This window comes from Choloepus didactylus, chromosome 5 (genome assembly GCF_015220235.1).
Source record: "Choloepus didactylus isolate mChoDid1 chromosome 5, mChoDid1.pri, whole genome shotgun sequence".
Taxonomy (NCBI): Eukaryota; Metazoa; Chordata; class Mammalia; order Pilosa; family Megalonychidae; genus Choloepus; species Choloepus didactylus.
This window is the reverse complement of record NC_051311.1, coordinates 65,294,975-65,314,554: the sequence shown is the minus strand read 5'-3', so window position 1 is coordinate 65,314,554 and position 19,580 is coordinate 65,294,975. Positions and strand designations below refer to the sequence as shown.

The window sequence follows — 19,580 nt, the reverse complement described above, 5'->3', positions numbered from 1 at the left end:
TGGGGTGACGCTTCCTGATGTCTGCCCCAGAGATGGTCTCTCTCTCACCTTGAGTCAGTACAGGAAGGAAGGCGAATCTCCCCATTTAGAAGAGCAGTGGGGAACCCCTCTCCAAGCATCACCTCCCTGAGCAGTCACCTCCCTGCTTGCTTCACTCATTTTAGGACAGACTGGCAGGCAAGGGACAGTGATAGCAAGATGTTTACAACTAGTTTCCTAGTGATAAAACAGTAATATTTATGGATATTGAGATTTATGGGTGGTTTTTTTTTGTTTTTTTTTTTTTTTGCAGAAACTATGAATGGTAACATTTTCTTGGCCAGTCTCGAAAATACCAATTTATCTGTTTGTTAATACAAATGTGTTGCTTCATTGATTCTCTCCTAGGAATGGTGGGAAAAAAGAAACAGACATTATCTCCTTATAATTATTCAGAGTGTGTTTCATTTTATTTTATCTTAAAGTGGCTAAATTCGTATTATTCCTCTGTTGTTGCCCTGATCATCATCATCATAAATTAGAAAACAAGAATCTCAATGTCCAATTATGATTCAGAGTAGATACAGGAAGGAAATTAAAGCGCTCTTTCTAAGTGGAAGAGGGGCAATTCCACAGAGCTTCCTAAGGGAATTTAGACCATGCTGAACAGTACATTATTGAAATCGAGATAAGCAATAGTGTGATGTACAATTGCCAACACTTTCTAGTCGTTCAACTTCAGTTCTAAATGCTTACAAGGAATAATATCTTTACATTTTTCAAAAGGCTGCTAAGAAGAAAGCCACTTACACTCACTCACATTCACAAGAATTGCAAATACAGCAGTTATTATTTATAGAAGAGAGAGGGGTGGAGTGAAACAGAGAGAAACAGAAAAACTCTGAAGTCTTGGCTTCCATATTGTAGAGTGCTGTGGCCAAGAATGTTTTCTATCAAAACCCTGCCCTCCACCAGGCTCCAGGGCTCCATTGCTCACTGACTACTTTCTCTAAGAATTTCAAGCCAGAGATCTACTGCAGAGGGAAATTTTTTAAAAGAAATGGACTTCTAAGAAATATAATAAGCCCAACCGAAGCTGTTAAATTATTTTTTTCTCCTTGTCAATTTTTACTTTTTCTGGTAATTCAGTAATACTAAGTTCTAGCAAGTTAAATAATTATCGGTGAATTTTATCATTATGGTATTTTAATTGCTGGTAGTATAAAAGAGAAATCCAGTTATTTGAATGGTTCAATCAGTTGAGTCAAAGTGGTAGATCTTCTATCCCTGGGGAATTATACCTAAAGTAAATATCCATAAGTAGACTTTATTTAGAAAAAGGCATCATTCATCTGATACCACTAGAAAATCTAAACATGTCATAGCATTTTAAGATAGTGACCCCAGTTATTCACACCAATACATTTTTTGAAAACAGATGAATTTAGCCAAACAATTAATAACTGTCAGTTATTAAGATTGTTGGACTAAATTCAACCATTTTTTAAGATGGTAAATACATTACAAGAATAGACAGATTAAAAAGGGCACTGCAAAATATAATGAAAAGACATGGGCAATTTTTATCTCTCTTGCTTTTGGAGGACTTTTTTTTCCCTACTATTCCTGCTTTATAATTGAGTTAAATGCTGATAAAACAATATGTCATACAAACCTAAGTCCTATGTTTTAGGCAATTCATAACTGGCAACAATATTAAAATTGTACTTACCAGCCTAGGAAACTAGCTGGCTCACAGCCCAAACATAGTCATAATTTATGGTTAAAATTGTATTTGGATATTCTTGGAACAATACCATTTATTATCCTCATCTGCATTAATGGTGAGGGGTTTTTTTCAATATAAATTATATTGTGGCTGCATAGATCATCACTGTATGGCAAATACCTGAAGTCCAAGTAATGTTGGAAGCAGTAGTTCTCCAAGTATAGTTCAACTGTGGTCTGCAAGGATCTTCCAGATGTTTGGAGGATTGGTTCAAAATTTAACTCACTTAAAAATAGAAAAGTATTAAAATATATACTCTAGTTTCCATTGCAAATGTCCAATTCTAATACAAAACACAAAAATGAAAACAAATTAGTGATTACAATACTCTTTATCCAACCCAAGGCAACACAGATTGCTCTGCCCCTCGGCAGAAGAGAGAAGAGACAGCAGTGGTGACAGGGTAGGGGACAGAGAAGAAGGATTTTTGCCACAGGCAGAAAGGCAAGTGAGAACAGGTGCAGTTCACAGTTTTCAAGATCAGGTTTTCTAGGAAGAAGCACGTGAACCAGGAAAGAAAGACATCAATGACTGAGAATGTTTTCACTAGTCAATAAAACCCCATTGATTTTAATGCAAGAGTATTACAAGTTTTATTTCACCAATCATCTAAATTTTATAGCTTTTTACAACACCAACGCATTTCAGTCCAGTGTCGTGAAATGAGTACAAAACCTAGGATTCCCACTTAATTTCTCTAAACCTCAGTTTCCCCATCTATAAAATAGAAATAATAAATCTATATTATGGTAACATATTTACGTAAATCTAGCAAAATTCCTGCCATAAAGTAGGCACTCAATTTATGGTAATTACATATTAGAAAAAACAATTAACTGATTTCCTAGAACCTGACGCCCATTCCCTTCATGCATGTGCTACCACTCGTGACCCAGCCACACCCTTCCACGGAGAGGATTCTTTTTCCCTCTAACAGTCCAGGAGGAATAAGTCTTCCTCTATGTTTTCAGTACTACCTTGGCTTTTCAAGCTATTTTCTTCATAACAGGTTTTCTCTGCTTTCATCACAAGTGATTTTTAAATGCTACTAAAATGTTTATCCACCCATTATTTACAGTTTCTTGTGGCAAAACATATTTTTAAGTCTTCATTATCAGTTGGTGCCAACAACCCTCACACTATTCTGAGAACCACATAGTGTTTATGCAAAAGGAGCAAATGCTGAGAATACTTTTCACCTGGGCAAAAATTTTAAAAAGAGAGAGGTTAATTTCCAAACCAGAGAACTTGTTTTTAAAGAGGAATTCTCTCTCCAAATATTCATAACAACTGGCTGTATTCTGAAACCTAAAACCATCATTAATTCTCCTTTAAGTTTTAAAGTCTTAATTTTACATTTCAAAGAGATGTTAGCTCAGAAGTAAAAGACTTTGATCATTTCATCAAGTAAAAAGTGTAAGACTGAATTCATGGAGACAGACCAAAAGATCTCCTCTGCCAGCAAAAATATCCAATTTTAAATCCATGTTTATCCCTCACTCAAAGGTTGCACAGCTCTGTGGAATCTTGTTTGCTCATTAAGGTGAGACCCTCCATAAACAGTGGGTTCCAATATGGTTTTTCTATATATCATAAAACTTCAGAATATTAAAAACCGTAACATCTGAAGGGCGTTTTACAAAATGATTTGCTAATTTTTCTGAGATGTTTTCCTGACAATGCCTGTGACTTCAAAATATGTCTTCATCTAGAGAATATTTCAAGTGTTCTTTTTGATTTTAAAGTCTTTTCTCCAAGGTGCCTGTAAATAAAATAGTTTTTAAAAAGACGGAATTTAGACAAATATGCAATTGGTTTTAAATCACTGTGCTGCTAATCATTTGCTTGACTAAATTGATAGCTTGTCAAGTCTTACATTAGGTTATTAACAGCTGCCACCTCTTCTGCAGCATTGTTGATGCATATTCATGGGAGGATTAAAGAGGTAAAATAAAATTAATGAACAAGCCTAGCACAGGGTGTGGCACATAATAAGCACTCAATAAAATGGCAGTTATCAATATTTTAATAGTAATTATTCACAATTGCTACTAAACTGACAGAGAGAGAAAATGTCTTGTCCAGCATCAGTCAGCAGGATTTTTCCTGGGCTTTTTTGCATTCATTATTAATGGTAAAACCAAAAATTGAGATTTCAATACTTTAATTCTTTAATACTTTAGTCAGAAAATAGAGCTGGGATTCTCTGAGGACATCACTCTCCCCACTACCCTTCCAGAAGAGCAGCCATGACATCTGTTCCTTTCTCCAAGCTGAGAGCCCAACACTTGGTCCAGCTCCTCACCTCAGCTACTCCCCAAATGCCTGCAACTGAAGCCACCCCCTTGAGGGGTTCCCATAAGTGGGAAGGGATAAGGGCTTCCCCATCTTCTCCCCAGGCACATCAGACACTCTAGTCCTGGGTTCTGTCGGTAGACCGCCAGTGTCTATTTTTAAACACCCCTCCCCCAACCTTCAAGGTCAAGTCAATCACTTACTCTTACTCTCTTTAGAGAGCAGTCAGGTGTGGAAAAACAACATGTCTTATTGCCAGGCTCCAAGAATACTCTCCAAACTCTTCTCCCACTCAACCCCAGGATCAGCATCAACATAAGCCTGTGGATTCTGCCAGTGAATGAGGTGATGTCCACCATTCTGGTAGACACCCCAAGTCTTGATCACTGATTTGCTCAGAGCCCTGCTCACTTGGCTCCAAAGAGGAGAAAGGACCTCCCTTCTCTACCTCACAGTGGGGAGAGGGAAGAGCCGGGCACTCTCCTAGAGGCTGAGTTCCCCTTCCCTCCCAGACTTCTTGTATTGACCATGCGGGTGTGCTTAACCTTCAGGCTGGTTCTTACTCAACGTCTCTCAGTGGTCCTTCAGGAGGAACAGTCCCAAACTTGGCTCTTCTGTTCTCAGCTTTGAGATGAAGCCACAATTCCAAGACTAAGAGAAAAAACGCCATTGCCCTTTATCAGTTTACTCTGTCAATCGCAATCCATTCCTTTCTTAAGCACCACCATGTCAGTTTACCCTCAGCACCAATAACAGCATTTGACACAAAATAGATGCTCATGAAATATGTGTTCACTGAATCTTCTTTAGAACACCTCTAAATTAGACAGTTAACTACATCATAATGAAGCCCATATATGCTGGACAACTCTAGTAGTCTAAAATTAAAAGAATCACATTTCTATGAAGCTGAAATGGGCATCCATTTAGTCCTATTTCTGCCCAATAAGACAACAGAATAACTCTTTTTTTCCCTACACAACTGCCCTTTCAAATGTTGTCAGATAGAGATCATGGTCCTGACTCCTTTCTTTCTCCAGGATTCTCTTGTCACGTGGTTTCCAGGGCCACGGACCATCTTGGCCACCCTTCTTTAAAGCATTAACATTACTTTTAAGATGTGGTCTACCAGTGAAGAGCAGGATTGGAACATCACTTCCTGAGAGCTGGGCACTCCTTTTCTGTTAATGCAGTTTACACTTGCATTAAGTTTTGAGCATTTGTTGCCTGGGTTTAATTTGTTCTTGATGAAGGAACCACAGAGTTGGCTCACATTAAGTGTGTGGTCAACCCAAACTCCAGATTGACTTTACATGGACCACTCCCAAGTCAGGCTTTTGCCTCCTACATCGGTTCAAGTGACTTTTCTCAAATATAAATGTTGAATCTGATATTTAGCTCCATGACATTTCTTCCTTTTATTTTTGCCCTATTGTTTCAGTTTCCAGAGGTTTTTTAAATCTTGATATTATATTAGGATATTTCATTTGTCATTATATGCAACTTTGACAAATACCCAGGATTTTTTATCTATAATTTGACATATTGTCTGTCATCATTTAAGTCACTGTTGTTTTTCCAATGTTCTGTACAGAACAGAAACAAGTCATAGACTTGGGGTGTTTTAAAGACCTCCATCTGCTCACCCAACAAAAAAATTCATCTGAATCTACTTTATGGTGTCATTCTGCAGCCTGAGTTCATTTCTCTCTCTCTCTCCCCACCTCCCTCCCCACCTCTCTGCTCCTTCCCTCACTCCCTCTAGAGATTTTAAGAAATACTCTGGTAAAATAAAAGATACCATATATCTACAACAGTGTCCTGATCTATCATTAAGATCACCTTATCCTCAAAGGTATACTTAAGTTAGTATGATATATATATATACTCACACAGAAAACAATATTTTCTAAATCATCACAAACTACCCTGATTAACATGAATATTGTTGTTTTGAACTACTGAAAATCTCTACACCCTGTTTTGAAAATCTGGACACCTCTCCATCTTGAGACTCTTCTTAATCTCCAAAAACGCCTGGAGAACACCATTTCTAAAAACGGATCTACACATTCCTTTAGTACCTGGGAAGTTCTATGTCTGAGCCTAGAGCTCTGAAAGTGGCTAGACCTTCTTCTATTATCTCCTCATCTATCTGGAGAATTAGAATTAATCAGCTGTTTATAGTATTTATATTGCTTGTTCCGCCCTTTCCCAATTTGGAAATTGTGTGCTCTCCTTGAAAGGATAAGAAAGAAGAAAATTCATGCTTGAGTTCTTCTTCCCTTTTTACCCTAACTATCAGGGAAAGAACAGTGAGCCTTTTCTTTTCTTGCTCCTCTTATTGAAAGCATAGATATAGAAAGATATTTTATGGCTGAGCATTTTTCAGAGCTACAATTTATTCCGTACATTAGCCCACTTCATACCACTGCGCCCATCCCAGGAAGTTAATCCTTAGAGACATGCTCCAGTATTTCCCACTTCCTGCTTTGGTGGTTCTCCAAAAGATCCATCTCTGTTTCACCCCAAGAGTCTCAACCTAGGACCCTGTCACATTCAAGTCATTTTCATCAGCACTGAACAGACTCAAGCAGCACTTCATAAAAGCCATGTGGAGAGTGTTCCACCTCTGCCCATCACACAGTCAAAATTAACTCTAGGACAACTAGTTTTGCAGTCTACCACCAAAGAAGACTGTTCCTACCATCTTTCCAGCAGTGCTTCTTAAAGAAAATTGAAGCCTTGTACTTAGTAAAGGTTCATTTACTGCCTCAATTTGAGGTACTTAAAAAAATCAATAGCAATGTTAATTCCCACTGGAGATAAATAGCCCAAATCTTTAACTATGCATGAACATAGGAAATTTAAGAAATTAGAAAAAAGACCATTTGGCCCTCAAATCACCCATTCCCTTCTCAGAACTCCACTTTTCCCAATCTGGATGGCATCCAGATTTTGGTATGAGGATGAGAGAAAGAGCTTGTGGTTTCCTTCAATAAAATAAGGAGGATAAGTGTTTTCTATTTTTAAATCTTGATTTTGATTTTGTTGTTCTTGTTTTATTCCTACTGAAGGCTGAATTGGGAAAGCTCATTTGCTTTACAGTCTGGAGAGAAGAGATGTTTATCCAAAACTTCTCACAAAGGCCATTCTAACTATCCTTAACCAGGGAGACTCTAGAAATTACTTTGAGGTCTTTCTTTTTCTGAATTTTGTCAATATGGTATATTGCTTTAATTATACTCTCTTGACCACTGTGAGATTAATCATTTTTCACATGTGAATTGTCTCTTTGTAGTTTTGACCTTTTTTTCTATTGGATTTGGATTATAATTGAATATAGGGACAATTAGAGGTAGAGATAGAGATAGAGATAGATAGAGATAGAGATAGAGATAGAGATAGAGATAGAGATAGATAGAGCTAGAGAGAGAGAGAGAGAGAGATACATACATACTTACATTAATCCTCAGTTTGGTGTTATGTGTTACAATTATTGACTCATAGTCTGTCCCTCTCTTTTAGCATTATTTTTGATATCTTCCCCACCCATACATTATAAAAATAATCTTCTTTGTCATCTTCTAATCCTTTTAGAATGTATAGGACTGAGTAAAATATCTTTTGTCAGTTTGAAAAGCAATACTCTCTTTCATTACTCTCATCTCCAGTGGGTTAAAAAAAAAAAAAAAACCTTAATTTTTTTTTTTAGTTTTTTCCCCATAGTTCTGTATTCTAAGTATTACACCATCCTTGAGACTTGCCCCAAATCATCTCCCTGGTCCCTATATCAGATTTGAAAAGCTATATCTCTAATAATAATAATTATAACTATAATAATAGTGATATCCAAACATTTATTCAACACCTATTACATACCATGGAGTGATCTGAGTGTTTTACATGTGCCACCTCATTCAAGCCTTGCAGAAATTCCATTTTAGACACAAGGAAACTGAAGATTAAAGAGGTGAAGTAACTTGCAAGAGGTTTTACAGCTTTTATATGTTAGAAGCAGGATTCGAACCTGGGAACTTGGTCTGTCTCCAAATTCCAGGTGTACAATCATGGCATTTTTTGACCATGTTGAAAATTATGCATGCTTCTCCCACAAACCTCTAACTAGAAGGTACTTTCCTAAACATTAAGCCACAACCTCTAAGTTTCAAGAAGTAAAGAACTCATGGCCCATGGGATAATCCACCCTCATATAAATTCTGGGCACATACATTAAAAAGAATAAGACTCCATTAATAATGAAAGCTAAAATCACATGTGTAAACACATTGCTTTTAATCTATTCAATTATTTCCCTATAAGCACTAACAATGCATCACAAATTATGCTGTCTAGAAGACATACCACAAAACTTAAAGCTGGGAAGATTCATTGCCATGGTCTAATGGAATAGTTTTCCAAGAGAATGAAAATTCTGAATCTCCAAGATGTTATGTCCCTGTCCACTATTTCTTCACTGCATGAGTCAAAATGAAAATGGACACAGGAGGAAAACTACACAGGGACACCACTGCATAATTAATTTGTGCATTTCTCTATCAGCTACATATAAATATATTTTCTTCTTATGCACTTTAAATTCAGGAGTTGCAAACTGGTAATGCTCAGCAGCCAGAAGCCTGCTGAAAAGCTTTAATTGGCCTACATAAATGTCGACGTGCATTCTCAGGTTTGCCACAGGCAACACTATTGCCTTCGGTTCATAACTGGCCTGATCTGTACATTTATATAATACAGCCTGACCTCTACAGGCATCTGAGTTTATGACTGCTGAATAGATCATATGATTGCGAAGACAAGACTATCAGTAAGTGAGACAAAAGCCCCATTTTGGAAACCTCATAACTTAAGGCTGCTACAGGCACCCCAAAATAAACTTAAAATGCAAAGCAGCTCTCCCACTGAACAATAAACTAAAAGCTGCTTCACTGTCTTAACACTTATCCTCCCAACTCCTTCCCCTTTTCCTCTCCATACCACATCCTAAAGCAAGAGTTGTTGCGTTTACTATTGACTCAAGCTCAGACCAGGAGACTGCAGAATTTGACAACAAAGTTTGGTACATGATCTACATCACAGGGGTGCATCCCTGACCTTTCTCAAGTCCAGGATTTTCACTGTACAGTGTATGGCATGAGCTTAGGGGATAAAAGCAAAATTGCACTCACTCTATTCCTCGAATAACCTTGCACACTGCTGTAGAGTGGATCATGGAGATAAAATTGGTTTGCTGGAAAAGAAACAACTAAATATCCTAAAAATAGCATGATTATAGAAAAGCCCATAAAACTCTGACCTTCCACTCAAGTCATTTTAAAACCACTTGGTTAAGGTAGACAAGGAAAAAAAAATTATATATATATATATGCAGAGCTTTAAAAGCAGAACCTAGCAGAATGGTTATGGTCATAAACTAAAACATCTTGGTTTAGATCAGTTGCCAGTGAGGCAAGGCCTTAACAAAAAATTTTTCAACTCTATCTTTTTAAATCATGGAAACCAAGTCAATGTCGGAAACATTTGCAGAGCTATATTTTAGATGGTGGGTAATATTCCATAAAAACAATTCTCTTCCCACCATGGGACAAAAAGTCAAAACATGGCTAGACAACACAAGCAGCCCAGGTCCCCTGGGAAGCCCCACAGAAGCATTTCAAAGGCAAGAGCTTATAATGATATTTACATTGTTAAGACCGAGTCTATATGATGCCAGCAAACACTTGATTAGGTTGATTCACTCAAGCAACCAATTCAGGGAAACATTTACTCAAGCCTATTATTGTTTGACTACATTAACGAAGTGATTAACTGATTTGTTTGATTGGCAGGTCACTTTGCTGGACATTGCATCATCTCCCCATGTCCCCTTAGGCCACCTGCCCAGGCTCCCACAGCACTTGCTTCCCATTTCTACGCACCGCAGTGTAATTACCTGTTTACATGCCTGTCTCCCTCACTGAACACTGAGCTCCTCAGAGGGCAGGGGCAGCTTCTTATCCATCTTCTACTTTCAGCACCTTGTTCGGTGCAGTCTGTACACTGTGGAAATCAGTCAATGATATGACGCCTGACAACCTGCCTTTGTGGCGTCATGTTGGGAATCTGTCATGTTTCTTCATCCCTAACATCACGTTTCATCATGTCTAGAAGGCCCTATAAACAGAGGTTAGTTAACTGCTTCCCTCAAAGTGCCACGTTCATTCCTATCTCTACACTGCCATCTCCCTTCTTATAAGATGGTTTTCTCCACTCTGCTTTCTCTACTCAAGCCTTTCCTTCTTTCAATTTCAGAGGCCATGTGTTCCACAAAACATTCCCTGACAATCTGACAGATAGTTCCCTCTTCTGGCTTCCTCAACTGTTTGCCCTACATATTTGAACATGTAATAGCAAACTACTTATTTGCTCCCTATTTGTAGGTATATAGTTTGTATTGAGTACCACAAAAAGTATTATACTCCTTGGGAGTATACCTGCTATGCTGCCAAATAACAATATGCCTGTTAATCTGTGTCCAGTTGTTTTTTGTGACCAATTAAATAATAAAAGATAACTCACAGTCACCCACTGTTCTCTTTATTTCATTCAGTTGATAAAAGGGGTGTTACAATACCCACATCTAACATATTAGAAAACTGAGGCCTAGAGAAGTAAAGCAACTTGTTTATTGTGACACAATTATCTAATCTCTCTTGGATTCCCTCTTACTGGAAGTGGGGTAGCCTTCCGTTAAGGCACATATCCTAACAAAGACCCCTGTTTTCCTAAAAAGGTGTCTACCCTTTGTCTGGCACTATTATTGAGGCTTTGGGTCATAACATAGAATCCACAATCTTAATGCAAATTCATAGATGTCCAATATTTATCATCACCTAGATGGAAGGAACCCTTTATTTGAGAGGGCTGCTTGAAGCAAATACATTCTCCATATACTCCAAATATCTACTGTTCACTGTGCAAACAAGAGCATCAGAAAGCTGGATACTTGGAACCCCACAGTACTCATCCTTACAGGGTTGCTTTTATTAAATTGCTAGTTGGCCAGCTGCCCTCTGACTTGGTCAACAGTAGAGCCCACTCTGTGGAATGCATCTGTGGGTCTACAGTTAGGAGGTTGGGAGGATGCTGTTCGTTACATTGCACAGAGCCCCCTTTATTAAGATTCTTGGGAGATGCCTGTCTGGTCTGAATACCAAGAACAGAATTCTTCAAAGCAATTGTTCTGTCTTTTCTAATGGATCCTATGGCGTTTTTAACTAACCAGATTTCCCTTTTTGGTTAGAGCTGCATTTGTGACTATCCTAAGCAAGTAAGCAGGTTTTATGGTCATCTCAATCTTGCTCCTGATTCTATTTAATGGCCCACACTTACTTGTCCTTTTAGTTTTCCCTGATTTTATTTTAAAATAGATAAACAGAAGGGTAAACAAACAGGCAGAGAGATAGAACACTGCCTTCCCCTCTGCTTCTCTCAACCTTCCCCAGCCCCAAGTATTTGTGCTTTCATGCCCTACCCCACACCTCCCTCTATATGATCAGCTCAAAACTGATTTTAAAAAAATCATTTTCTTTGATGATGAAATGGATTTTACCATTTTTTGAGTCATAGAAACTTTTGCTAAAGGCATAGATCTTCTCTCCAGAAAACTGCACACCCCCACCCAAAATCTTTGCATACAAATCCAGGAGCTCAAGCTGGACCCTGGTCTATGGATACCAGAGACCAAACTCCTGCTCCAGTGAATGCACAAGGCTTCAGAGCCCCTCCCAGGACACACTGCAATCCCAAGAGAAGGAAGGCTCACTGACTTTTCCAAACCACTGTCATCAAGCCAGAGACCCAGGCCTCACACCCATCTGAGTCCCTCCCTCATCCCCAATTTTTCTCTCTCTGCCCAAAGATTGTAAAATGCTGGTCCCTCCATTCATTCTTGTTGTGTCCTTGCCCCACTTCATGCCACAACCTGTAGCCAACATCTACACCCACCTCCTTTCACTCAAAATATAATCATTCTGTGGCATTCACCAGAATAGCCATAGGACCCAGTTTTGCTGCCTCAGAACTTCAAAGGTGAACAGAAGGAGGGAGCAAGGAGCAGTCTGAGGGGTAGGGGCAGATGGAGGGGAAAGCTGAGAAGCATGCAGGGCCAGGGACCAGAGCAGAAGGCCTGCAGAGCACAAGAATCACCAGAAATAATGACTGGCAGGATGCTGAATTCCAGGTGTGTGTGTGTGTGTGTGTGTGCGTTCAAAATTATATTATATATAGTATCAGCAAAAGCTGCCAACTTTTATGCTTTTAATATATACCTAAGAATTAACGAAGGGAAGAAAAACGGAAAACATGATTTGGCTGTTAAAAGAAATGCCAATTACAGTTATATATGAAATACATTTACCATTCATGACTAATTACCATATGCAAAATAACTCCTATGGCCATATACATATATATCATTAATTTAATTATTAAATTGCATTTGATTTGCATGTTAAAAGTTGTTTTCTGTCAGTTGGGCCTCAAGATTTTCTGCACATGATTTTCAACATTAAGAGAGACGTTGACAGGAACTGTATCTTATATTCCTTTTGTTTATTGCTTAACCTCTAAATAACATAGCAAGTAATTGATAGCCTAGTTGTGAGGACCAGAGTTTGCATACATACCCGAAACTACTAACAAAAGGTTACAGTACACAAGATTTACATTAAGATGGGGGAATTTTCAACAATAGGTCAAAATAAGAATACTACATGGAGAAAGTACATTTTGACGTTGGCCTTAAAGAAAATCCAGGATATAAATTTGGTGAAAGGGCATTCCAGTCCAGGCAGAAAACTGTTTTCTCTAATTCAGAAGATATTCAAGATTTTAAAGAACTTTTAATTTCATGCTAATGTACCTATTACATTGTAATGAAATAAGACAAACCTTATATAAGGAAGAACACAAAAACATCAATTTTTCTTTCATTTACCTATATATATATATACATATATATCTGCTATTAGTTAAAAAAAGGAAAAATACAGAAACTATAAAGTTCTACAAAACTTTAACAAAAATAATTTATTTTAACAATGGAATAATAAAATCATCAATAGTGGATGATACAACCAAAGTTTATATTCCTTCCTTAAATAGAGTGGTAGGTTTAGGGAAGTTACATCTGCATTCTCTTGGTTTGGGGCTAATAAAACAATGACTATACTTAACTATGATGGTTTAAAGCTGTTACATACCCTACAAAAAACATGTTCTTAAATCTAATCCATTCTTCTGGGTGTGAACCCATTGTAAGTAGGAATTTTTGATGAGGTTATTTCAGTTAACGTGTGTCCCACCTCAATCAAGTGGGTCTTAATCCTATTATTGGACTCTTTTAATGAGAAAATGAAATTCAGATAGAGAGAGAGAAAGCCATAGGAAGCAAGAAACTGAAACAGAATCTGAAAGAGAAGGAAGAGACCAGAAGATGCTGCCATGTGCCAAGCCAGCCCCAGAATGCCACAGTCTTTGTGGAGAAAGCATCACCTTGCTGAAACCTTGATTTGGACATTTCCCTGGCCTGAAAACCATGAGCAAATAAATTCCCATTGTTTAAGCCTAACCATTTCATTGTATTTGCTTGGGCAGCCTCAGAAACGAAAACACTGACCAACAAAAACTAAAATTAACAGGCTGACTAGTAAATTCATGTAACCTAGATAACCATAGCAAAGCTTATCATATGGTTGCTGTTGAAGAAAAGTGAAATGGGTGAAAGTCTGAGTTAAAGCTAAAGTCTTTGGGAACTCACTGAAACAGCTATTGGCAAGGTGAGTTCTCACTCCATTCACTCTGGTACCCCAGAGGCTCAGCAAGCTCAGCACACTGCAGTCTCAACAAAGGGATACCAGCTAGGAAGGCCAGATGTTGGTGCAGGCCCTCTGCAGAGCAGACATCAAGAGAGGATTAAATATTAAAAAAAAAAAAAAAAAAAAAAACTTATCAGGGGAAACTCCTGTGAGAGGAAATGGGGAGGGAGCCAGTGGAGGCCAGGAAAAGCATGAGTCCACCCTGTGGGGCCAACCCTGAGTGAAGGCGAGAGGGAATGAGAGAGGAAGGGTTGGGTGGAAGCATCTGAGACTGCAGGGCAGGTCTAAGGAGAGTTCAGCAAGGTCATAGATCCCTGCATCTCCCAGGAATGGGGCTGCCTTAGTATCCCTGACTGGGAATGGCACGTGGGAAGCAACCAAGATAGATTTCAGGTCACAGCAGTTAGGTCTGCCCATTTGTTACACTCCCTGCATACAGAAATCCGAGAGCCACGTTCCTACGGCTGCCACACTGGGAGACCTCAGGGGCTCAGGAGAGTATTTCCACTGAATGAACCACTTGCCCTCATTTGGTTACCAATGTGAAGTGACAGAACATTCTCATTTCCCCTCAAACACAAATATTGTTCTATGCTCTGTAGAATACAAATCAACGCATTCAGACCCCACTGACTGATAAATTCTGGCTTTGTGGAGGTTGTTTCCTGCAGACGGCTTCTGCATTCTTTGTGAAGAGAAAGGCTGGTTACCCAAATTAATAATGTAAATGAGGACAGTGATAACCCTGCTGAGGGGTTCCCAGATCAGGGAGCTAAAGGTAGTGAAATCCAGTTTGACTGACCCTGGAATGGAGAAGCCAAAGGCAGTATTTGGGGTTTGGCCCCACCATCCCATAAAGACTTATTCAGCTTCACACTTTTTAAGCCAACCTCCTTTCCTCTGCAAGAGGAGTCAAAATACATATTTTTTGAAGTTGTATGTTACACAAGAATAGAACATAAAAAACAAGCATGCATGAGTTAGAGAATTTGTCAGATTCAAATTTAAAAGAAAATACAACAAAGTTAATCGGATTTACAAATTCAATCCTTGCATTTTCAATATCCAGCATGATGGCTAATACCTAGTAGGTGTTCAATTCATGCTCGAGGTATAAATAATGACATACACATTCAATTATTGAGTTTCATTGTGATAAGTAATACAAGGAAGTAGTTCCTGTAAATGAGTGTAATTAGCATGTCTGTGTGAGATGGGGTAAATTACCAAGAGTAGAAAATTTCAATGAGGCTCTTCTGAAGTCCTGTAAATCCAGATGCCAACCCTACAAGAAGGGGACAAAATGGGGCACAGATGTTGGGCTGGGATCAGCAAATTTGGGGACAGATTTGCATCTGTAGAGAGAGGAGACTGGGGAGTTTACCTTGACTTGCCTGCACATTGCCAGTGCAGTGTGATATTTAGGCGGGGGGGGGGGGGCTGAAATATATAACATGCAGGCTCCCCAATACCAGCATCACCTCAGTTCTAAATGTACCAGCATCTTCCTGATGCTGATAAAATGGAAATTTCCATTCACTCATTCATTCATTCATTCATTCATTCATTTAGTGCCCATGGTTAGGCACTTTCCTCTGTGCTGGGGAAAACATGACAAAAAGATGTATTCTTTGGCACTGAAGAGGAACATGAATGTATCAACAGGCAATTATAGTAAAGTGTATGAGACGGTCATTGAGGTTATGTACAAAAAGCTTCCAGAAAGAGAGAGGGAAGAATAAGAGGCAAGAGAGTCAGTAACGAGATTACAACAGGTTGATCCTCAAGCTGGGCCAAGTGGATCACCAGAGGGAGAGGATTCTAGCTAACAGAAGATCAAGGAAATATCAGGTGCAAAAACTCAGAGGGGTAGTAGTTTTTATCGGAATGAAGTGGGGAGGTGCAATGCACGAATAAAGGTGTAGGAAGAGAAGGAAAGGGAAATAATTTTAAAGCTGAAAACCTTTGGGAACAGGTGGCTCTGGGAACAGCTGAAGGATGTGCTCAGTAGCCAGAGGCACAGTGAGGCAATGGATTTCCTGGGAGAAGAGCAGTCAGGAAGTTGGCATAAAGGTTCTGGAAGGAGAGCAAGAGAATACCAGAGTCAAACTGATTTTTTTTTTCTACCCTTTTCAAACAAGTCATGTAAAAGTGTTGTTTTTTGTTGATTTTAATTGGTTTGTTTTGTTTTGTTTTGAGCTATGTTAGGACCTAACTTTCTCCAGCCCTGGCTCAGAGTGGAGAGGTAAGCAGGGGCAGGGGCCCTGCAGCACTGAGCTGGCTCCGTGATGATGTGGGGCACCCATTGGGAGGGGTAAGTCAGAGCTGATACACCCTGCCAACAGTTGCTGCATAGGAGGGGGTCTGAGAGGAAGCTACTGCTCCCGGAATCATTAACTGTCCTCAGAAACCACCCCCAAAGGGGCCATGTGCATGTGTACTCACACATACACTCACACCTCCGAAGCACAGCAAATCCAAGAGCTGGACTTCCCTCTTCCCCAAGTCAAGAGTGAGCAGCCTGTCCTCTCAATTTCACCTGCCTACAGATTTGAAAGATCAGTCTGGATGGCCCACACACATTGCCCTGGAGTAATCAAGCTTAGAAGGACATATTTACCTCTCTTTGTGGGATTTCAAATAGAGTCTATTTCATAGTTCAAGCATAATTTAGATATTGAAGGTAATTAAAACAAAACTTTTACTAGCAATTTACCTAAATTACGCCTATAGTTTCTCCCAGTATGTACCCTTTAGAACTCCAGTTTAAATAAAAATTAGGCAATCTCCATGGAATTTAATAAGTAACAGTTTGGTTCAAAACTCCATACTGCAGTATTCACAATTTTCAATGGATGGAGGTGGCCTAAGGCTACATCGCTGGGTGAATGGGAGGGTGAATTGTGGTGTATACATGTAATGGAATATTGAGCCACTGCAAGAAGAAATGAACTTGTGAGGCATGCAACTAAGTGAATTAACCTTGAGGACATTATGTTGAGTGAAATAAGCCAGAAATAAAATCACAAATATTGTAAGGCCCCACTAATATAAACTAACTATAATGAACAAACACTGAGAATTGAATTCAAGGGCACAGGTTAACAGGGGATAGAACGTGGGCAGAGATGAGCAACTGGTGATGCAGGAATACAGGGTGTTCAATAAGGCTTGTTGTAAAGGTTCCTAGACGGTAAGCTCTTACAGCAGTCACTTTGATTCCTAAGTTTTAACTGTTATTTAAGAGATGTTTACTTTACAAAATTTATAGTCTCTGTAGCACATCATCTAATTTAACCTGTATGGTCAGTTTATTTAAACAACATAATTACATGGAACCTAGAATAGGGAATGAGGTCTTGTTATTCTGTACAGGTTAATGTAATACCCCAATACATTCCAGAGTATTTTGGGCAGAAAATAAAAAAGTATTTGCAAAGTCCCCTTGAGGGACTGGGGAAAAATGTGGAAATATTAAACTTTCCCACCTAGGGAATTCCTGATATTCTCACAAGCATTGCGGATTCCCAATTTAATAAATTAAGCCCTTGATCTTGGGCCTTGCTCTTAGGAAATTTAGTCCTGCAAGCTAAGCCTACTTATAATTATGCCTGAGTCACCCCCAGAGAACCTCTTTTGTTACTCCCGGAGATGAGCCCAGCCCTGGCATCATGGGATTGAGAAAGCCTTCTTGGACCTAAAGGGGGAAAAGAAATGAAACAAAGTTTCAGTGGCAAAGAGATTTGAAATAGAGTTGAGAGGTCATTCTGGATGTTAGTCTTACGCATTATATAGATATTCCCTTTTAATTTCTAGTATATTAGAATAGCTAGAAGGAAATACCGGAATCTGTTGAACTGTAATCCAGTAGACTTGATTCTTGATGATGTATAAGTATATAGTTTTTATCATGTTATCATGTGATTGTGAAAACCTTGTGACTGACACTCCCATTATACAGTGTATAGGCAGATGAGTAAGACTTTAATATATATGTATGTGTGTATATATATATGTATGTGTATATATATGTGTGTGTGTTTGTGTGTGTGTGTGTATATATATATATATATAAAAAACGGGGAGATAAGGGGTATGGGATGTTTTGGGTGTTCTTTTTTATTTTTATTTTTTTTCCTTTATTTTGGAGTAATGAAAATGTTCTCAAATTGATTGTGACAATGAATGCACAATTACATGATGATACTGTGAGTCACTGATCGTATACTTTGGATGGATTATATGGTGTGTGAATGTATCTCAATAAAATTGCATTAAAAAAATGCCATCCTGATCCATGTCAAATAGGGCAGCAGAGATAATTTGCTGGAAAACTTCAGCCAGGGGTGGAGTCAGGCAGGCTGAGAGCTAAATAAGGATGCTGCAGGAAAAGAACTAAATAGGAACAAGCCCAGCAATGAGAGCACCAACAGCTGACAATTACTGACCACTTCTTGTGGGTCAAGCACCAGGCTAAGTGCTTTACATGCATTTTCTTTATCAATCTTTTTCTTTAATAGACCAAAAGACAAAGGAAAATATAAGAACACCTATGTACCTGCCATCCAGAAATAACAAATGCCATTTTTTCAAATTTGCTTTAGATTTTTTTAATTTAAAAAAAAATTTACAGATGAAGTAATTTATGTTCCCCAAACCCAAACCAATCCCATTTGTCTCTCCCCCTCCTCAAGACAGCCATTATGTCATGAAGTTGGTGCATATTCACTCATATTTTCATATTTTACTACATTTACATGTATCTGTAAATATTGTCAAGTATTATTTTAGATTCTTTTGCTTTTATCATTTCAAATGTGTGATTTCAAGATCTATTTCTATTGATTAACATAAATTCCATTGCACTTATCAATTTCTAACATACAATTACATTTACTCATTCATTATGTTTATTATATGTTGCCTTTTCCATGTCAGAATGTAAGGGAAGGATTCTTCTCTATTTTATACAAAAACATATCCTGAGCATATAAATGGTGCCTGACAGAGTAAGTACTTAACAAACATTTGTTGAATGAATAATACAAGTTTAGTTAATTTAACTTCTAGCATATTCTATTTTATACATGCTTCAGAATTTATTTATCCACTTCTTTACCAAGGTTTAGCAAAATCATTTTTGATTTTTTGGTCTTGGAAATAATATTGCATAAAATCCTTATGCAGAAGTTCCTCTAGAACATTTACCTAGAACAGAACTGCTAAGTCATGGGATAAGTATGCTTTAAATTTTATTAGATATCATCAAATTACTCTCCAAAAAAGTATAAACATTTTCACCATCATCTGTTTTCTATGTGCTCACTGACATTTGGTATTGTCAGACTTTTTTTTTATTTTTCCAGTCAGATTTAAGTAAAATGGCATCTCAGTTTTCTTTTAATTCACAATTTCCTGCTTATTCTCTAGTGAGATTGAGCATGTCTTCATATATGTTCTGGCTATTGGCTTTCCTCTTCTATATGTGGTCAATTCACTTTTTCCCTGTTTTTCCATTTGATTATTTGCCTTTCTCTTAATAAGTTGTAGGAATCTTTGTTCTGTCATTTATGCCAATATCTTCTTCCATGGTCTGGCCTAGCTCTACCCCTTTTTATTGAGTCTTAAGTCATTCACAA

General features: G+C 38.2%; 1 protein-coding gene across 2 annotated transcripts in view; it reads right to left on the bottom strand.

Moving 5' to 3' along the window:
* The window catches only part of GRM8 (glutamate metabotropic receptor 8), an 896,233-nt gene that overhangs the window by 652,266 nt on the left and 224,387 nt on the right, over positions 1 to 19,580 (bottom strand). The window lies entirely within an intron of this gene.